Source organism: Nymphalis io, chromosome 20 (assembly GCF_905147045.1).
Source record: "Nymphalis io chromosome 20, ilAglIoxx1.1, whole genome shotgun sequence".
Taxonomy (NCBI): Eukaryota; Metazoa; Arthropoda; class Insecta; order Lepidoptera; family Nymphalidae; genus Nymphalis; species Nymphalis io.
This window is the reverse complement of record NC_065907.1, coordinates 10,717,397-10,732,892: the sequence shown is the minus strand read 5'-3', so window position 1 is coordinate 10,732,892 and position 15,496 is coordinate 10,717,397. Positions and strand designations below refer to the sequence as shown.

At 34.0% G+C, this 15,496-nt stretch overlaps 1 protein-coding gene across 1 annotated transcript in view; it reads right to left on the bottom strand.

Moving 5' to 3' along the window:
* Positions 1–15,496, bottom strand: part of LOC126776352 (homeobox protein mls-2) — an 88,113-nt gene that overhangs the window by 23,140 nt on the left and 49,477 nt on the right. The window lies entirely within an intron of this gene.

Here is a 15,496-nt window from a genome sequence, read left to right as displayed (position 1 = left end):
GACCTTATTTATTTGTATAGAACAACATATATTTATTCTAGTGTTTGAAGTCTGCGCGACATGTTTCGGTAATTAATTGGGAATTTATTTAAATTAAATCATTTGTATTGAGTTATAATTTATTTATTAATATTTTAATAAATTCGTACCAAATTGACGTTAAATATAGTTATAAATTACATATTATTTTCATACACAAATTAAAACATAATTTGATCTATACGTCTTGCTTGCATAAGCTATACTTAATACAACTTTTAATTATTTTAATTCAAACAATGTTTACCTCCATCTTGAAACGCTATTTCAATCTGAATTGTGATTGGTCGAAAAGAGGTGATGACGCAATAGCCGACCAATAAACGTTCAGTTTTTAGTCAGATTAGTTAATCTGACGTTGATAAGCATTTAATAAATTGGAGGTTAAATTATATAAGGTTAGGTTTTTAATTTACAAAGTATATACATATATATATCTGCAAGATTTTGGCCCTAAGAAGACATATTATCATATATAATGATAAAAAGTATGTACCCCATTAGAAGTGAATTCAGCAACGTATAAACTTGAAGTACAATAGCAGTACAGTAACAGCCTGTTAATGTACCACTGCTGAGCTAAAGCCTCCTCTCTCTTTTGAGGAGAACGCTGCTCCAGTGCGGTTTGGTGGAATACACATATGGCATAATTTCAATGAAGTTAGACACATGCAGGTTTCTTCACGATGTTTTTCTTCACCGTCAAGCACGAGATGAATTACAAACACATTAAAATTAAGCACATGAAAATTCAGTGGTGCTTGCCCGGGTTTGAACCCACGATCATCGTTTAAGATTCACGAGTTCTAACCACTAGGCCATCTCGGCTATAAAGTTCAGTTCAGTGAATCTTAACTGAACTTGAAACAATAACAAAAAATGAAGACAACTCGTCCGTACGTTTCTACAAGCGGGCTAAGCGTTCCAATTAAAATCCACTTAATGCCGACTTCGGGAATGTACATCGCTCTCTTACATAAATAAGAATAAAAAAATGATGATTCATTCATTTATTTAAATTCAGCCTAAACATTTTTTTAATATATTTAGCAAGTTTATTAGACCGTGATAAAATCACAACATATGACAATTGGAAACAACAACAATCGTCGAAGTGTTTATATTTTCGTTTATTTTAAAGTGCTTAAATAAGCCTCTGTAACGGAAATATAATGGAACTTTCAAGGACAGTAAAGTAAACACGAATAAGTAATAGATATGATGACGTATAATTTATTTTGTCAAACGCCTAGAACACTTGTACGCACACAAATGAGATTATTCGTTTACCTGAAACCAAACCACTGTTAGTTGTAATCAAAGGAAAATAGGAACATGTAAATAGATTCTACAAACTTAAACAAAAGACACACCATGTTACGGGCATGTCAATTTGTTAGTTTAAAAAAGCCACACCAATTAATTAAAAGTCCGTAGTTACCGATTGTAATGAACATCAATTATTTCCACTTACGTATTATATATAGCGTCCAAACGTTCGTGTGAGTGTAAAAATGAATAAATCCAGAGTTCTCTAATGGGAACGTTATTTGGAGTGGTCCATAGTCCACAATTAGTGTCCACTCTACACTCTCATCTTAATTGTTGCTCGTTTCTTTGACTATTTATTCCTGTTCAACAGCACGTTACGGTCGAAGGTTAAATGTACAAATCTAATAGTAAATATCAATCAAAAAAAATCTTATTTTAGATGAGTATCTCTCCATCTTTATTATCTCCATATTTTTTAAGTTTCAGGGAAATCTATCTACTTAGTTACCAGTAGTTAGTTGTTTTTGAACATGATGTGAACTGCTGTCTTTCCGTATGTTGCATGGTGGTGGGGCTTTGCGCAACCCTCTGGGTACCCACTTCCCACTCATCACGTATATGCCATCAAACAGCAACATGTAGTTCTTTTTTCTATAAGAGGGGGCAACGGACAGAAGGCTCATCTGATGGAAAGTGACTACCACCACCCAGCATGGCGTTGCCGGCCTTTAAGGAGTATAGGCTTTTTTCTTGAAGGTTTCTATGTCATATCAGTTGAGTAAAATCGCCGTGAAGCCGTAACAGTTACAGACAGAGTTACTTTCACATTTAAAAAATATTGGTATAGATTAGTATATAGTATGAAGAGTTACAATTCATTTTGTACTAAAAACGCTAGATAGTATTTCGAGATAGAATGTAATTGCATTGAAAGATAATGGATGCGGCAGGCAATAAACGCGTTACAATATATATTAGGCTTAGTTGAAAACCGCAAATAAAACGAATAGCCGTAATTACGGAACATAATATTATTTAATTCAATAACACTGGGGAGCAGATCACAAATTACTATTATTCTAACCGCGTGATAATATAACGCGTAATGAGTAAAACATTTGATTGACGAATTATTTAGTGTGTTCCATATACAAGAGATACATTTTAATTTAACTTTTATGTAAGTCAAATAAGACTAATAACATTGCGAGTTTTTAAATAGCAATATATCTTTAATAAAAATGAATTAATAGTTCGAAAATCTACATACACACACACACAATATTGTTCTATTATAATAGAAATACTAAATATTATCCTTCCTATGACTTTTGAACTTGACTAGTATTGGTGAGTGGGCTAGGATTGATTGAGACTTTTGATGTGTAATTTAAGGAAGAAATCCTCTTGACTTGAAACAAAATGAAAGACTAGCCCAAGAAGGAAACATATATCGTATTGAAAAACAACTAAAGTGCACTGTATGACGTATGCAAGAACAACATCCTTTCTGACGCACAGGTATCACTGACTCCAGATTGCTACTTTTTTTTACCAACTAGGATGCGAACCCAGTACCATACGATCTGGACTTATAAGCTGCTCGACAAATGAGCAGGTTATTTTTAGAATGTTAAATTTAATGTTGACCTATATCAGCTGATTTTAAATGTTAAATTTGTAAATAATTTAAAATACTTATATAATATTGATATATTTATACAGTATAATAATTTTACCTAATATATATTCTATTGAACTAACTGTACTGTAAATGTTTGTACTAAGCGTCTGTACGTCGAAGCCACATTACAAATGCTTGGACTCCATCAAAACCAACTAAATCACTCACGCCAGAATTTACCGCAAACGGTAGGTATGCTATCGGCATCGTTTACATGCGCATGTATGTGAACGACACATGTGACTTATTTAAACTATAATTAATACATCTGTGCAGTAAAAACATATGTGTAATGCTATATATAAACAATATATCTATTACAAGAAATAAAACTTTGAAATATAACAACAATTTAATTATTTAATAAAAATAGTATAAGGGACAGCCCGTTAATGATCCAATACTGGGCTGTTCATATTGAAGATCTGCCACATATGTATTCACCAACCCGCATTGGAGTAGTATAGTGGAATAAGTTTCAAACCTTCCCTTCAAACAGAGACCTTCTCCTCGAAGGGAGATACCTCGGCTCAGCAGTGGGACAGGCTGTCACTATATCTCATCTGTTATACATTATGGATTTTTTTCCATACTTTCCTCGATTGGTCGCCATCAATTATAAACACAAATTAAGCATCTCAAAAGTCAGTGTTCCACGTATTATATTTACTAGGCCAGCTCACGATCAGTGAAATATATTTTATTTCGTAGCAATACCTAATATAAATAAAATATAAAAAGCGCTTTATATGCGGTAAACCGTACACAGCGCTTTTCGAGTTATGTATACAAAACTATCCACAAAATCGCTTAATATTTTATCGGGTTCATAGTTATTGAACAGGGATGTATGTATTCGCTTATAGCTTTAATTTCGGTGGTCGAGCTCAGACAGGCAGAGTTACTTTCGGATTTATAATATTAGTATGGATAACAATTAATGTTTTTTTTATCATATATATAGATGCACCCGTCGCTTATACGACACTGGCTTAATTACACAACTGGCCATATTACATGAGTATTGACTTCTTCTGACCGACCAATTCCAGTGCAATCCGTGCAATTTAAATATTAGCATATTTATTCTTTCTGGTGGTAGGGCTTTGTGCAAGCTCCTCTAGGTAGGTACCCCCCACTCATCAGACACACCCCAAAACAGCAGTACTTGGTATTGTTGTGTTCCGGTTGAAGGGCGAACGAGCCAGTGTAATATTAAAATACAGGCACAAGTTAACATTTCTTACAATGCCAATGTCGGTGTCTATGGCGTTGGAGACCATTTACCATCAGGTGGCCCTTATGCTCGTCCACATACCTATACTATAAAAAATTAAAAAAAAATCTAATAGGCAAAGGTCTCTCTTTTCTTATGGCTATTACTTCATGGCATTACAACGCCAGCCGGGTATTACCACGTGTTAGATAATTAGCCCGGAGATCCTCAACACAGATACAATATCGATTAAACGAGTTGACCGCACGTCAATCACATTAATGCGGTTTGCAGGAACGCGGATGTGATATTATATAATAATTATAATATCCATCAATTATACACTATGTATATATTAGTTATATACTGCCTCGTTGGTATAGTGGCTTGATGTAAGGCCGCAGACCCGGAGGTCCTGGTTTCAATTTCCAGGTCGGGCCAATAAAAAGTTTTTCTGTGAGAAAATTCTCAGTAGCAGCCCGGAGTCTGGAAGTTGGAAGTGTGTTCGCTCCCGTGAATCGGAAAGCAAGTAAAGCCGTTGGTCCTGCGCCTGAACTCTTTGCGGTAGTGTCAGGTTGCCGTCCCACCGGATTATGAGAGTTAGGGAATAAAAATTGCACCTGTGTTTGCCCAAATGCTTGTGCACTACAATATCTCCTGCGTAGTTGGCTAATCTCTCTTGAGATTGGCCTCTCTGGAGGACATTATTATTAGTTATATATCAAAGGTATTTGGAACCGGCGACTTATTTTAAAAAATACACTGTATAATTTCACTGCAATTGTATTAAAAAAATGTGTCCGTCACGCAACATACGGCAGATGTCGAAAGTCGAATTTGATGGTCATTAAAATATATTTTTTTACTCTTCTTTTCGAATAAGTATAGAGAAAAATAAATAAAATCAGTAGTAGTACAGTAGGGGCGGCGGAGAGGGATACGAGAGGGAACGATGGCATAAAAGAACGTCATGCCGGTTGCCCTCATGGACTACGAGTCTTAACCTCAAACTTACGGCGCGCCGTATCTATGCTTCACATCCTAAAACTTAAAAGTAAATATCTCCCGAAAAAGCATAGCTTTACGAAGACTGGATCTTATAGTCATTATTTAGATGTATTTAGAAAAGTGGGACAGCTCGTAAATCCCCTTAAGCAGAAGTTTTGAAACACGACCATACTGCTCCAGTGCGAGTTGACAGATACATGTGATTGAATTGCATCTGACACATTCAGTTTTCCGTTATAAACGAGATTCAGTGATTTACTCTTGCCTTGATTTGAACCCATGACCATCGTTTAAAATCTATATGTTTTATCCAATGGGCCGTTTCGGTTCATGTTACATCAAACTGATTAGTATTTGCACAATCTGTTTTTATTTTTATTTGTAGTCTAAGTTTCTTACCTGTTCTTGAGGGTAGAGTCCATAATCTGACTATAAACGCTTGCCACCAAAAACTTTTGCCAAGCAATGGTACATTTTATATAAACCACCAATTTTAGATATTACCGTCAACCAAACAAATTTGCTCCATTGAAAGAAACTCAATTATTAAGAATCCCTCACAAAACGCTCACAACAAAGCCATTCCGTGAGCCTCACTTATTAATTCCTGAGATTCGAACCCCGACACCGAACACCGCTGACTTACATCGTAATTTGAGCCCTGTAACACTTACTTTATTACGTCAGAAGGAATCGTTAGGGTTGGCACTTGGAAGAATACCTCACACAGAACATTTTAAAGATATATTCATCTTTAATACTGATTCTATATATATATCAGCACAAGTTATATACTTGTATTAAATGGTATTCTTGTCTAGACATAGTTACTTACTATTATTATAGGATTACAAGCTAGTTTTCAAGATTTATTTTAAACTAAACTGTGGCGAGGCGGTGACACGTTAATGACTGTACACTGCGAAAACGTTACACTGTTTTTTGATAATTTTAATTAGTAAAAATAGTATCGTCTACATTAACTCACCATAACAGTTTTAATTATGACCTTTCCTAATTGAACATACCATTTCTCTTTATGTGTTTATATTGATAATTTTAAATAACCATAAATAAAAAAATAAAAAAACTACTTTGAACTTTCATAAAAATGACAGGAGAGCTGGTTCATTTTTCGCCCAGATTCGGAATTGCGATTTAAGGGGGAAATGCTGCTACCATTCCACGCGGTCACGTTTTGTGTAGTAACTTTTTTTAATTATTTGACATTATTTAATAAGCGAAAGGTAGCAGCCCTACAAAAACACGTAATAGACACAATTTAAACGGCAACTCATCATTAAAATAAAAGCGTAGCTACGATCCTCCCCCAGGCGTGCGTTATCACCGTTCACCACCGGGCGGGGAGAGGGGTGAGAGTGCAGGGTGCGATGAAACGACTCGGTGAACTTGTTTCGTTTGATTATTGTTTGAGATATTCGGCACAGGATTATTCTTTTTGACTGAGTTTGAATCTTAAAGTACTAACTATATATGTATAAATAATTATAATAATTTTGAACGTACTGAACGATACATATGTGATTGTATTGTTAGCAAAAATCATTGCCAGCGACGCGTACGGAATAGTCAGTACAATATGTCAATGATTTAAGATGTTATGTATCTTGCACTTATAATAACACTGGCTCACTCATCAAGTATAACTGGATCACAGTTTATGCAGCACAATGTACGCGATTAACCAATGAGTGGTAAGCTAACGAGTTTTTACAAAACCCTGCAACCGAAAATTTAAATACTTACACAAATTTTATTATTACACTAAATTTAATTTTTACAATATAATTTTTTTTATGTTGATTTCTTTCAAATTAGATATAAAATATTTTCTTCGAAGTTACAATATTAGTATTTCTTACATTGATTCAATAAAATAAATACCTTTAGAGCAAAGATCAAATGAAATTAAAAGAAATGATTTATGTAAAAGTATTTTGACGTAAAGATCACCTGTTCCAAAACGAATCCGAACAGACTAAAAACGTCAACACAAAAAAATAAAAAAAAACATATTCAAACAAAACATAATCGCGTTAATCACTACAGCGAAAAGTTGGAATCTCAGAAGATACCGACGTGTTGAAAGGCTTAATGCGTTTCAGCGAACAAGCGATATTACGGAGAAAACATGAACAAACGGACAGTTGTCAAATTAGTCGGCCAATAGAAAACAAGAGATCAAAAATAATACGTAGATTAGAAGCGATGAAATGTTACTGGCTTGGAAAGATTTAGAAATAAATATTTTACAGATGAATATTTATATAATTCCATTTTATAATATTATAACACCTATATATATTATAAGAGTTTTCATAAATTGACATTATTGGTCTAGTGGGTAGTTTTTAAAATAGCAAATCACGGGATCGCGAGAACGAATTTCTTGTCGTGACACTGTGTGTCAGAATCTAATGGGAAGGCAAATTAGAGACGTCCGGACATGATTCAGGCGCAGGACGAACGTTTTACTTGCTTACCGACGTACGAGCTTGCGTATACTGTCAGCTTCCAATATCCGTAATGACTTTTTTTAGTTCTTCTAAAAAAAGGCATTACGGACAATTAACTTATTAATACCGGTTAGTCAGTACAATTGTGAAAAATAGTTTTTTTGACATACAGGTATCCATGCAGGTATCCTTCACTATTGGTTCCTTCACAGTCCTCACGAGATTTAGACGAAACATTATATAGCTTTTAGGTCAATATTCATAGAACCAGTTCAGAAGTTCATTAGTGATGGTTCATTCGCAATGAATGAATTTTGAAATATAACCAAAAGTCAACTTGGTAAAGTAAACAAAATTCATTTTAAATATAAATATTTAGAACAGCCTAACACATGCTAAGCGATTTTTCAATACAGCACGTCAACACGAGCGGTCTACGAACGTGTTACCAAATCAAACCGAACGATTCCGCGAAACAGCGATAGAGTTGACGGTAATTAAATGTGGATTCCGGATTTGTAAATTAAAAACTCGTGACAGCTTAAGCCGATGCTGTGCGTTTCACAGAAATGTTACTTCTCGTAACATTTTGTCCATTTAACAAGTCAAATATTTTTTATGTTACTTTATAAATGTTTTTTTTTAATCTTTATTCACTTAATCTTATGCATTATTTGAAGTTTTAATAAACATGTTTACGATAAAAACACTAAAAGCCTGTGTTGGTCCTGTTTTTAATTCTTTCGTACTTATTGGATTTGTCGTTCCATAGACATGAGCTACGAGATTACATCCTTGTCGCCGCCTCTTCAATTATTATCTTCTGTGAATATGTATCTATACATTTTTGCTTTGCGTCATATATCAGACGTATTTTAATAAAAACAGTACAATTCTAGCTCACATCCTCAATGTCCCTGGTCATACAGTCCAGACGAACGAAGTCGCGGGCAAAACTCGTTATGATAATGTAATTACTTCTAATATCCGGCGCGTGGGCGACGCGACTCGTAAGAAATCAATCGACCGTAATCAGATCTCAGGAAACTTGCAATTAAGGAATAGTTGCTATTGCTGATAGAACGAAAATTATTATCAATAAAATATATCTTATTGTGATAAAGATGCTATCCACAATCAAACAACAATTGTATTAAAATAGACGTAACTCAATGTCATTGTCTCTCGTCGCAGCCATAAAGTCCAATATTTTTTATTGTACTTTTGTATCTTCATACTACAGGATTCATTTGAACTTAAAGCTACCTCTGAAGTATTTTGTAGAAGCATATAAAAACGCAGTGGTCCTTACTCGAATTAGATCTCTGAGGTTAAGATTTACGCGTTCCATACATTATGATGATCTCATTGATTGAAGATTAGTGGTCGTCTACGTTTATAAGTGGTAAGGTTTCTGCTCGTCTATGGAAAAAAGTGAATTGAAATGTAGTTCAAAAATTTCTAGTTCGATTGTAAAATCGCAAGAGTCTAGACCTGATTACGCCTACGGTGACTTTTACGAATAATTCCATATCATTATATTCATGAATATATGCATGCAGAAAGTAAGTATAATGTTTTTAATGATAAAAGGCACATTCGTGTATCACGCGTGCGCACACGACGGATGTGCAGAGATCAATCGACGCGGCCGGCGCAGGCGCAGGCGGCGCGTGTGTAACTCAATCGCAGGAAACTCGCAATTAACTTCGCTTGCGTATTGTGCATTGCGAATGTGTTAGGATATGTAATAAAATTTAATATTAAAGATGACGCGAATACATATAAACAAACCAAAAAGTATAAAATAGTTATTTTTACAAATTATCAAACATTGAATCTTTTGTACAAGTTATAGTGTGGAGAACTCACAATTTTCAATTATCCTTGTATTAAAATTCATAGACTAGTACACTGATATTATTGATTTAATTATTTTTATACTGTTGGTATTCTTCTACAGTCAGGACTGAATTAAGCTACAGTACGTACGTACAGTCTATTCCAATCAACGAAAGAGTAAAGATAAACAAACCTTAGATCGACGTATTCCATGTTATTTGCTAATTTGAATTCATACCTCGACCAATTATATCGCGTCAATTCAATGCCAAAGTTATTTATTTTTGATTACTCCTTTTGAGACTGGAATAGTCTCTAAATGCTTCTAGCGAACCGACACCGACTTTTAATAATAAGCTTAAAACTATGGAGAAAAAAGAAACCAATAAATGAAAACTAGTTGGACTTTTGATAATCTTAGGTTGAATATCGTTGAGTTATTACATAACAAACTCTTTCCAACACCCCCCTCTTTCCTTCTCAAATGCAAGCGAAGCCGCGGGCGGAAACTAGTTTAGTAACATCATTCATATTAATTTCAGGTATTTATATAGCGTATCGCGATTCATTCAAAGTGTTAGCTTATTATCATAATAAAATAAATAAATATAACACCTAGCTGACACAAATAAAACATAGTAATAAAATATATATAAGACCATGCACATTTTTCGAACGAACGCACTTCTACTTTTATCTGCCTTTGTACGGGTCAAGCGACGGATAGTTCTCTAATAAAATAAAAAAAACAATAAATAATGCGAAAACGGAATAAAATCACCCATTAAGGAGAAGAGTCCACAATTATAAGTCCTAATAAAGGAATTACAAGCACGAATGGTACAAAGAAAATAATTGGCACAGATAACAAAGAAAAAATATTAAATCGTCATAAAGTCGCCGTGGGGGCCCGCGAGGGCTGCGCTAATTAACCTCTGACGAAACTAGGGCTGTCAGCGCTTAGCTTTTTATTAAGTATCTTAGCCTCAAATGTAGCTACATTAAAAATTATAGAGGCGGCTGCGGTATTTTTGTTGATATATTATCTGTAGGTTTGTAAAATTATGGAGAATTACAATGGTTTTAAAATTTAGAGTATATAAACGTTACGTAAATATTAAAATAGCACTTGAATTCGGATTTTAGTAATATGATGATGATGTACTCTTGAACGATTTCGGCTTCAGCGGCAATTGTCCAGATGGGACGGAAAATCCGACACAACCAAAAGGATTTTGGGCGCAGGAATAAAAGCTGTTACACACTTCCAACGTTCAGACTCCAGGCTGGAGATTTTTTATCAGAAAATCCTAATATTTTTTAAACGGCCCGACCCGGGGTTATCGGGACTTCAGTATCTGCGGCCTTATATCTAGCTACTAGACAAACGAGGCAGACATTTGTGACTTATGTAAATAGTAAACAATTTAAGTTTTTTTTATGTTTAATAATAATCAAAATGTTTATTAATAAATGGGAATCGAAACTAAATTTCCCATTTATTAATAAGCATTTATGATCGCCTAAAAACGACTAAATTTTAAAAATAATGACCGAAATAATTGGTATTTAACCAATTATTTCGCTAGTCAATATAATAATACGAAAAAGCATAAATCAGAGTCAAAATATATAACAATATTACCGCCAATTATCGCAAAACGATACCAACATTAATCAGGTACAGGAATAGCGGTGACTCAGAGAACGATCAAACGCGACATCGGGTAGATATCGTCTTCCTCTGCGTCGCGCCAAATTGCCTGCTCTGTAATATACCGTTAAATACTCTATGGTTGCCTATTAAGGAGTAGCTAACGCTTTTGATTAAATTATTTAACAAAACTTAAAAGTAAAGGTGAAGTTAGTATTCGTGCTGGATATATAAATGTAGTTAGTATAAATCGTATTAAGATAGAGCGTCCGTTTGCAAATACGTCAAAATCTAGACTCGAAGCGCATCCCAATCGCTCAATGGCGAGACTATCGTTAAAAAATAAAAAAATAAACGCCTTCTGTCGTGAATTGTATCAACAATTAAACTATGGAATTATAATTAAAAAAAAAAATTAAAGAATCATTAACATTAACTATAAGATAAATTAAACAAAATTTTCAATGGAAAGTAAACAAAAATGGCAACGAATCTGAGTACTCAGCACGAACACATCGATCGTAATATGTGCAATGCACATGTAAAACAACAGAAGTTAGTTGGACTTTAATACTTACTTGTGTGCGTTTTATTATTTATCGATTAAATTGCATTGTGGTTTCTTCAGATAATATAAAGAATAATCAAAAGAATAATATGTACATTAAATTTAATTTATAAGCGTATTTTAATTCGGTGTATTTGGGTTTTAATAGTAAAACTCTATACCAGTGACATAGTATGTAAGTGAGAATGTATTTTTTTTAATAAATCTTTTTATAATAAAATACTTTGCATAATATATTTTCATGTATGAATTTGAAAATCGAACTCATGAACTTTATTAAAAGCTTGCAAAGTTATTGCTTGCTATACTTTTAAATTGCAATACATGTGTAATATACTTATACTTTCTTTTTTTAGATAAAGCGTAATTTGCACAGTGATTAGAAAAAGAAACAATTAAAAAAAACATATAACTTTATAAAACGTAAATTTCATTAATGATTTTAAAATTTAAAAAAAAACTACATATACATATAATATTTATTTTATAACTTGAAATTATTCTCTTATATATTAGTACTTGTTTATTTATGTTTAAAATCTACTACCAGGTCGGAAAGAAATATATATCAGACTTGAAAGAAACCCACGAAAAAAATCTTACATAACATGGTTTTAATTTTATCAACAATTGTTACATTTAATAAAGTATTAAATTTAAAAAGTCGGAATGTTTATTACGACTTGGTTATACAAATGTTGTATTTGCTCAGTAAATTATTCTAAAGTAAAGCAATGCGAGTGGCAGTTACCGTCAATTACTCCAGTGCGATATCGACATAAATCAAGGTCAGAAATAGCGTGATTCTGAGAAGGCGATCAAACGCATTTCAATTTCATGATTTTACAAGAATAATCGCTTCCTCAGCGCTGCGCCAAAGTGCTTCTTCATTATATTGTTAATTGCGTCTCGACGATCGTTACGATATGCTAAGTAATTTAGTGCTGGTTTTAATGCTAAGATATTAATGGTAAGAAGAAAAAAATCGCGGTCTATTCGGTTCGATATATATATTTTAATGATCGTATATAATTTCAACAAATATAATGAAATTAATTGAAAAATATTATCCGCCTTCTTAAATATTTAGAAAAATAGATTTAAAAGCTAACCTAATGGAGCTTCCCCTTAAATACCATTTTCGAATATCTCCATATTATTGTGCAGTACATCATACAACGGCATGAGCTTGGTCTTTGATCTCCCGTCCAAGCTAATTTAAGCCTTAACTGTTGCTACTTTGAATATATTATCCATCAACAAAGGCGTTATTATACGGTCTGCATCATTTGCGCGCTCGATCAAAATCGTCGCGCCGATTTGGTTCTTAATTATAGCACTTTAAAGATTACTTTAGTCTGTTCTATTTACGAGATCCGCTTGGAGTATGGAATGTTTGACACAGTGTAATTGGCGCGAAATGGACGGCCGCTATACAGGTTGCTCTAAATGTATCAGTTCAGACGCCATGTTGTTTTAGGGTTGTCGAGAGAACTATTATTTCCGACTTGCTCCGAATATTGTAACATGATCTGGTATAGACGGGTGTTCACTAATTGAGACGTAGCAATGTGGAAACGTATCGTAGCTCAGCATTCCCGAAACCAATGTTGGCTACAAATTACTATTAGATTTACCGTTACTAATGATACTCTTGAGCTTTACACGACATCCTAATATCCAAATTTGGGACATGGTCGCCAATTTCAAGGACTAGTAAACTGCGCAGACGATCAGACAAATTTCTAACATTGAGCTTTAAAAAAAATCTCAATTACCTAGTATAAATTTGAACCTAGGACTATAAGATCTACAGCCTTATGCCACTGAGCCGAGACAGTTGAAACATTACATATTGTATATATACATTGACGACTTATTTCTTAAGAATAATTGTATGATGACTTTTAATTCATCAATAGTATAAACCCTTTGGATATAGTGTCGTATGTGAACAATGTTTAACAAATTAAACTATATACTTATATATACTTCTATACCCTTGAGAAACACATAATATTAAATTGGTTCATAAAATATTGACTCTTTACATAATTATAACTTTATTTCGTAAATATTATTATTACATTTTAAGGTATACGTTAGAGTAGATTAAAATTAAGTATGGTTTCACGAAAGTCGAGATGGCCCAGTGGTAAGATCGCGTGAATCTTAACCGATGAACGTGGGTTCAAACCCGGGCAAGCACCTCTGAATTTTCATGTGCTTAATTTCTGTTTACAATTCATCTCGTGCATTGCATGTATTCATTTCGGTGAAGGAAAACATCGTGAGGAAACCTGCATGTGTTTGTGTGCATTTCATCGAAATTCTGCCACATGTGTATTCCACCAACCCGCATTGGAGCAGCGTGGTGGAATAAGCTTCAAACCTTCTCCTCATAAAGGGAGAGGAGACCTTAGCCCAGCAGTGGGACATTTACAGGCTGTTACTTATGGTTTCACGAATGGGTTTTTCCAAGCACGTTCAGTTCCTTTGTCATCTGCTTTGAGAATTTTTTCCTTTAAGGAACGCGGATTCCGCGGTCAAGTAAGCTGCCAAAACTCTTCGTTCCATAGATACACTGGTGAAGTAATAGTCTGTAAATAGCTGGCTAAATGGTTTATCTGATGAAAGCGAGTTTGAGGATGACTATGACATGTGTAGGGTTGAAGTAATTCTTCATTAAAAATTACGTTTAATATGTTTAAAACTAAGTACTCATAAAAAAAGTAAATTTATTTATCTGCTGACTGCTGTGCAAATAGTAGCCAAATCAACTTGGCTACTTATATATTATTATTATATATATATAATATTATAAATAAATTATATAAGTAGCCAAGTTGATTTGGCTGTGTATATGTTAGCCAATTCTTGATATCATACTTACCGCATGCCAAGATTGATTAATATCAGAAAGTGACATGCGACATTGGCTAAAATAAATATTATAACATTCAAAAGATACACACAACGATAGCATATCACCTTAAGTCTGTTTCTAATTTCACGAGTGAGATACGAAGTGAATTCTTACAGCACAGTTCTAATAATAAGTGGTGGAATAAGCTCCAAACCTTCAAGTCGAAAAGAGGCTTTTAGAAGAGAAAGGAGGCCTTTAGCCCAGCAGTGGGACATTCACAGGCTGTTACGGACGGACGGACAGTTCTAATAGCACTGCTGATTTATTTTATATTGCTTGCTTACAAAACAAAGCAAATCTAAAGACAACGTTGCTTTTTGAGTTTTTTAAGATACATCTTGCACACAATTATTAAATCCTCGTTTTTTTTTTAATTAACTTTTGTTTTATATCATGCTAAGTAAAATAACTTTATCTGAATTATTTACTGGAATGCTCGCCTTGTACTTTTTTATTATTATATAACTTGGATCAGACACACTCGTGAACGCAATTTTTTCTTTAGACGATAATAATGCAGTTATTTTTTTATATTTTTTTTAAAATAGGAAGGCGGACAAGCATATGCGCCACCTGATAATAAGTGGTCATCAACGTCCATAGACATTGTAAGAAATGTTAACCATAGCTTACATCACCAATGCGCCATCAACCTTGGGAACTAAGATGTTATGTCCTTTGTGCCTGTAATTACACTGGCTCACTCACCCTTCCGGACACACAACAATACTAAGTACTGCTGTTTTGCGGTAGAATATCTGATGAGTGGGTGGTACCTACCCAGACGAGCTTGCACAAAGCTCTACCACC